This window comes from Micropterus dolomieu, unplaced genomic scaffold (assembly GCF_021292245.1).
Source record: "Micropterus dolomieu isolate WLL.071019.BEF.003 ecotype Adirondacks unplaced genomic scaffold, ASM2129224v1 contig_7820, whole genome shotgun sequence".
NCBI lineage: Eukaryota > Metazoa > Chordata > Actinopteri > Centrarchiformes > Centrarchidae > Micropterus > Micropterus dolomieu.
The window spans coordinates 1-7,536 of record NW_025736806.1 but is presented as its reverse complement, the minus strand read 5'-3'; the positions used below and the strand labels follow the sequence as shown (position 1 = coordinate 7,536).

General features: G+C 38.1%; 1 long non-coding RNA gene across 1 annotated transcript; it reads right to left on the bottom strand.

Moving 5' to 3' along the window:
- Positions 1-3,999: 3,999 nt before the first annotated feature.
- LOC123964998 lies at positions 4,000-6,337 on the bottom strand. The gene is made up of 2 exons (XR_006823587.1): positions 6,169-6,337; positions 4,000-4,507 (listed from the first exon to the last, which is right to left on the bottom strand). It is a non-coding gene; the product is annotated as an uncharacterized LOC123964998 (long non-coding RNA).
- Between the last annotated feature and the right edge of the window lie 1,199 nt (positions 6,338-7,536).

Here is a 7,536-nt window from a genome sequence, read left to right as displayed (position 1 = left end):
TTTTTTTTAAATGACAAACAGAACCACACTAAAAAGATTTTTTACTTTTTCAAAGCAGGTACTTTTGCACTTTGACTCAAGTAGAAATTTAAATTGAAGACTCTTAGTTGGGTCAAAACAGGAAGGGAGCAGATTTGAACTCTGATGTCTTGTTGATCCGTCCTCCTCGGCGCTCTGTGAAATACCTGATGCTGCCTCGCCAGGAATTGTAGCAATGTGCCAACAAAGGCAGTGAAGAAAAAGAAGACAACCGCTAGCAAGTAATTCCACGTGTTCGTTAGACCTCGCAGATGCTGATAACGCCTTCTAGTGAGAAACATTGAAAGTTAAACTTTTTGTTTGTCTACGTTGGTGTTTTCTTTTAGCATTTCACAACTTTTCCAGTCTTTTGTTGCCAGTGTCACAACTTTTTTTGAAAATTGGCATATCTTCCAAAAACATAAAATTGTCTCCATTTCATCATCTGATGCTGAAATGGAGTTTTGTGCGAGTGTGAGTGTTTGTGCTTTTTACTATTAAATGTGGGGTTTCACTGTTTTGCACACCTTCACATTTTGTTTCTATTTACATTTTTGGAAACGTACTGTAGAAGCACAGATTTCTGTCTGTGGGTAGATTTCAGTGGAAAAACCTGTTTTGCCTGCTAAAACTGCTCCTACTATTAAAACTAGTAGTGAACGTGCTGCTGTGAATACTTCCAGTACTTAAACTAGTATTTACACGACAGCCCCCGGGGCGTTGCTTTGCTTTGTGTTGGAAAGTGGTGGGGACCTCTCAGATTAGAGGCGTGACGATGCACGAAATTGGGGTCACAAGAACAAGACCAGAAGACACTTAACGTTGTTTTAATTAAATCTTCAGTGCTGAAATATGTGAGTGGGGGGTTCTGGGGTTGTTTTTGACCATTAAACAGTTAATTTCCTGCATTCTGGAGACATTTTCTGCACTAATTTATGGCGGAAATGTCTTTAGTTTTATAAAGAAACACAAAATTCAGGTGACAATTCAAAATTCAAAAATAAAAGGGTTACTTATTTGGTCAATGCACATTTGTTTCTTCTATATTTACTTTGCATTGCATGTTTTGTTATACAATAACTACATTACTTACGTGACTTCAATGTTGACTTTTTGTTTTACACGGGAAACGAACACCGGCTCCTCGGTGAAAGTCCGGTTTCGGAGCCACCCGTCCACCCCAACCTCCTCCTTACTCAGACTTACGTGTTATTTATACTAGGCTTTCTTTTAGTGTTGAACTATGACACTAAATGCTGCCATGTGCGTCGGTACCAGATGCTGAAGAACGTGAACCTGGTAATGAGAACGGGCTTTCTTAGTATACTTTCACTGCTGGTCTGAGTCTGAACACGGGATTTGAATATCACCAGAATGATCTCACACATTCATTGTTTTTGGTATAGTGAAAATCAATCAAAGTGTTTTTAATTAATCGTTCACACAGGCAGTGTTGATTATAAAACTTTTATGGTATCTGTAAGTCCGTCAGAGTGCATACATAACAACCTGCAGTGTAAATAAAAAAATGAATTTATTTTTGAATTTTGGTATCACCTTTTGTTCACAAATTTCAGTATAAAGCGTTCTGACTTCACTAACGTCACATCTCTGATTCACACCTCTGGCAATGGCTGCAGAGGCTCATGGGTATAGTAGTATTTAGAGCCAGCCCACCAGACTGAGCAGATTGTTTAAAGAAAAGATTAAAATGGGAAAACAGAACAGGGCAACCGGTGGCTCCATTAGATATGATTTTCTTACCTATGATTGGGTTTCTAATATTTTCCATATTAATTATCTTTAAATTTGACTCTTGTAATATTAAATTAATTTAATCAAGATAATTTGTATTTTATCCAACAGAATTACATCTGGGCAGTGTGGAGATTTACACCACCTTCATTTGTCAAGTGAAAAACTAAATAGCTGTAACTAAGCAAGACGAAGCTCCTTAAACTCTTTTACTTTCCACGCCCAAGCTAACACTTTATTGCCTGTTTATTAGCCATTGAGCTAACAAGCTAAAACAAACTAGGCCAGAATATAAAATTGTAACTAAATTGTAATCAAACTTAAATGGATCAACTTGGGATTTATGAGTCATGTCCTTTGTATTTCAATGGCTGCAGCACAAATTATTTTTCCAAGTAGAACAATGCTCCTCCAATTAACCCAGCTATTAGCTAATCCAGCATATTAACAGCAGGTAAGAACACCAACCTTAGCTATTAGTTCCTAGCTAGGGGATGGATCATTACCAATAGACATGGAGTGTGTTGGAAATTATTTCAGCAACATCAGAACAAACTGTAGTTTCCACATGAACAACACTAGTTACTGCTAGGTTTCTTAAAATAGTAACGTTAGCATAACCTTTCTGTAGCGTGCAATGGGGTCAGATATGTTTGCTAAATTTAGGCTCGAGCTATAAAATGAAGAGTGGGATTGTAATTAAAGCAGCCAATATTACTTTTAATTTAAAACAATTAAAAGTAATATTGGCTGCTTTAATTACAATCCCACTCTTCATGTAATTCATTCATTAACATTTATAAAGTCAGACGACGTTTTCTTCTTTGTTTACGTCTACAGATGACACCCTTTAAATCTTTGCTTTATTAAACAGATTGGTGATTTGTGGTGATAGTGAACGTGGTGTTTTATATATGTTATGCTGTAGATTATGAATGTAATGCATTCTAAAAATCATACAAATACAATTTACACACCTGAGCGTCAGTTAGACAAAGATCTACAGTATAAGGTGATGTTAATGTCGTTCCCTCTGTTTTTTATTAAGTTCAAATGTTAAGTTATTGTTTTTCACCTGATCTGCTGAGTGTTTCTCTGCAGGTGTCACCCGGTGAAGTCTGTTTAGTTTCCTAATATAACAAACACACATTACTGTTTCTTCTTCTACTGCACAACTTCACACGTCTCAAAGCACTTTTCTACCACTGAAAATAACCTACCAGGCTTTTCAATACATTAAACGTCCAAACAAGAGTTGTGGTTGATGAACTTTGGCACAGTGAAGGCCGGCCTGGTTTGCACTACGAGGCTAATCAGAGCAAGCCTGGAGGTTAGCCTGGTTTAAACACTGGGCTAAACAGGGCTAGACTGGTTTAGACTGGGCAGAAATCATGTGGATTTTATCTTTGTACTGTTTTAACTTACACTGCACATTTTAACAGACCTTTGTGTGAGGTTTTAATCCCCACATTGAACGTAAACACTTAACTCCTGATCCTTTCTTTTCTGGAATCTTAAAGCAAAGAATTGCTGAGACAATGAACACAATAAATCGGGACCAAAACCAAGTGAGGTTGTACTTAAGTGGCTGAACAAATAATTTACTAACTTAAAAAAGATGTCGATTTAGTGTTAACTTACTCAGTTACTTGTTGTAGGAAAGCAGGCTTTGGGTTTATGGTCAGATAGTTGTTGAAAGCTTGTTTTATCCACTCTAGTTGAGTTGCTATAACTTAACATAAATGAAGTTAAGTTAAGTTTATATTTTTCAATATTTTTTGTGACAGCGCCTCCTACGTGAGTGTTTTCCAGCTGGTGTGAATTTTATTTTGACGTTGGGATTAGCAACGTTGTAAGCTGTATCAGCCTTCATACGTTCTACTTCGTGTCACGGTTATAGATCGTCAGCACAACTGGACCCGTTAACGAGGGATGGCTAATGCTATCTTACCCTTTCTGGATGAACACAGCACTGAGTGTGAGACATGTAAAGGTAACAGTCAGTGCTAACGTAAGCAAGAAGGGCTAACTAGCTATCTAGCCTAGCCTGCTAGCTTCTACTTTCTAAGCAAAATACAAACTTATCAGCACAATGGGTCCTCCCAAACGATGACTGATAAATCACTAAAGGTACATTTAACATTATGTCAAAAACTGTTTAATCCTCTTGAGTAATAGAGAACTATTCACACTTAGTCCTCACACAAAAAAATAGGAAAATTCATATTTAATTTTTGAGCTAGTAAATTATGTTTACCGTCACTTTATTATACTATCCGTTAATCCTGTTCCCATTCTGTAGTTATTTTTCTTCTCCAGAGAAAATCCAGTAATTATGTCCACTACAACCAAAAACATTTGTTAAGATCTGTGACGCTGCGACACCCTGCCCCCCCAACCTACATTCTCCCCACGACATATAAATACAGAAATCAGCCGTCATAGAGAGTATGGCGTTAAAAAAGGGCATTGAGTTTATGAGATATGGCCCTGTAGTAAAGCCCAAGTCTAGTCTAATCTATTGTAGTCTAGTAGATTGTCTAGACCAGTTTATACTGGTGTAAATCGAGCCCAGTCCAGACCGGTCCGGTCTACGCAGCCACACAGTAGTTTGGTCTGCGGGACATGACGTATCCTCTCCTGCAGACGCAGCGGAACGAGCCGTCTGTGTTCACGCAGCGAGCGTTCACGCACGGGAAGTCCACGCTGACTCCGTCCTCACATTCGTTTATATCTGCAAACAGATAAAACAAAGTTGTTGTTGCAACGATTAGTTTTAGATTAGTAAAGTGACTGTAAACAAATTTACTATTTTAATTTTGATAATTTATTAATCGTTTCAGCCATTTTTTAAAGCAAAAATATGAAACATTTGCTTCTTTGGGTTTTGGACTGTCGGGCTAAAGAAGAAATTTTAAGACGTCACTTTTGGGCTCTGGAAAAATGTGATCTCTTGACATTTAGGCTCGAGCTATAAAATGAAGAGTGGGATTGTAATTAAAGCAGCCAATATTAGTTTTAATTTATTTACTTTAACAATTAAACACTAGTTACTGCTTGGTAGCTTGAAATGTTAACGTTAGCATAATCTTTCTGTCACATACAATGGGGTCATATCGTTACTATATTTATGCTAGAGCTATAAAATGAAAATGTCATCTTGTGACATTTCATAGACTAAACGATTAATCGTGAAAATAATCTGCAGATTAGTTGAAAATGAAAATAATTAGTTAGTTGCAGCCCTAGATTAGAGGTAGTGATGTCATGATACCACAAATTTAGTAGTCGATATCACTACCAGTGAAATTCCATGATTCTCGATACTAAATTCGATACCAAGTAAACAACCAAACATTTATAAATCCCATGTACTTCAACATATTCTCCTTTAAAAATGATCAGATATAGCTCAACAACTGTAACGACATCATGGCAGACTGAACGGTAAGTACGGCAGTCTACTACTACGAGCTATGTTTAGATTGCGCAAGCCTAAACACAGTAGCCTTTAGCGTTTAGCCTTGGCAAACATCACATGTAACATAGTCAGCTGTCTCAAACAAAAACAACGGTAACACAAAGCACCTTATCCCCAAAACAAATTCCTCGTATGTGTTAAAGCTCTTTCTGATTCTGATTAGTCTGAATATAAGACGACCCCCCACCTTTTTTCAAGAAACATTTTTGAAAAAATACTTTATAAATACCATTTTTTTTTTTTATAAATACAAACTCTAATAAAAACACACTGAATAAAACAAAACAAGGGAGGACGTTGTTTTTGACTTCTTTTAAATAACATTTTCGAGATCTTTTTTTAATGAAATGGTCACATTTAAATTACTACTAAGTAAATGCACGTGCAGTGTAATTTAAATGTGACCATTTCATTTAAAACAATTTTGAAAAAGTTATTTTATTTAAAAGATGTTAAAAAAAACAACAAACTACCTTGGTATCATAACTGCTCCTGGTTAACTTGCTGTGTTTCAGCGGGACGGCGACACGATTCAGTCAGGAGGGAAACATGCGCTTTGCCGATGTTTAGCACCATCTGTTGTTGTGCGTGTATATCAACATTTAAAGAGGGAGTTTTTAAGACGAATTTCCAGGACAAAAAAAACCATACCAGCATGTTTTCAGACTTTTGGTATCAAATTGTACCAAAGTCTCGGTTCTCGTGACATCCCTAATCAGAGGAGTTGATATAAATATGTGAGGACACTGTTGACCTGTAAGCGAGAGGTCACACATAGGGGAAGTTAAACCGGATCTTCTGGGTTTTGCTCTAGATGCAAGTAAAACTCGTGTTCATATTTTCAGGTAAGGTGGTGTGTGATTTCCCAAGAGAGATCCTACCTGTGAGAAGTCAGAGCGGCAGTCTCTGCGTACCTATACACGTCATGGAGGTCATGTCCAGTTCGTATCCTTGGTAACAGTCACAGGTGTAACCCTCGGCAACACGAATACACCTGCTGTTCTCACAGCCGTGCAGTATCCCACAATCCTCTGCTGCACTCAGGCCGGCGTAGGACTCATAACGCCCTGAAAGACAATAGAAGGCAAGTTTATTTGTATAGCACATTTCAGCAACAAAGCAATTCAAAGTGCTTTACATAAAAACACAAACGCAACATAGGAGACTGTTAAAAAAAGACATTCAAACTAAAATTTTAAAAGGAGGTCAACAGTAGTCAAAACTGCCTTAACCATTCAGCGCTTTATCAACCAACAGCAAGCGATATCGGAGGGAGCAAGGACGGTAATTGAGCCAGCTGTAAGCTAGTAAACTCTGTACAGATGGTCTTTTTAATCTGATGTCTGTGGTGGATAAACATGTATATCTGCTTATAACTACATTATAGTTAAACCATTATTTACATGTTGATATAAAGATTATAAAAGTTATTTACTTAGTAAATAGTCACGTTACTCGTTCTGTTACAATTACTTTCCACCACCGCACCCCGTCCTTAAAGTGACAGGAAACCTGTTCAGCAGCGCGTTTTAGAAATGAATCCACTTTACTGGAACAATAATGAACCTGAGGAGGCAACAAGCAGCCGGACTGAAACACTGCAGCCTCTCAGACCAGAGGATGCTGCATCAGACAGGCTGTTTAAAACTAATAAAAAACAAAGCAGAGCCCTCCTGACTTTTTAAACTGATTGCATCCTCATAACAGCAACAATGAGGAGGATTTTTACGAAGCATTACGTTTTTAATGCCACTGTCCGAGATTTAAAAAAATCAAGTCTCGACCGTCACGTTCCTGTTTTGCATATGTATTTATAAGAGAAGTATTCAGTTCTTTTACAAAACACAACACACTGATTAACTCCGCTCCGTCCAGCCGAGTGGAGGCTTCACTGGCAGCAACGTCAGCAGCCGGAGTTTCTCTCTACAGGCCAAGTTTCACGTTTCTTAGCAGATGCTTCAATACAAAATTGTTCGCGGTTGAAAGCTTTTTGCTGGTCGCGCAACGTTTACAACGGAAGACCGTTTCTTTGCGCCTCTGAGTGCGACACGGCTAAGTTCGGCCTGATGGCAGCACTTCCAGCTGTGGAGAGAACGCCTCTCTCCCTCGTTCTTCCGTTAGCCTTTTAGCTAGCAGCTGACTTAAACGACACAAGGTCCGGCTTCGCAGACCTGCAGCGCGGCCGTGCTGTTATGTTAATATCCAAAATGAAACACAAACAAAAAGATCCAACCCTGAAATGGCAGTTTATTATTAACCAGCGCCGCTGAAAAAGCTTATCA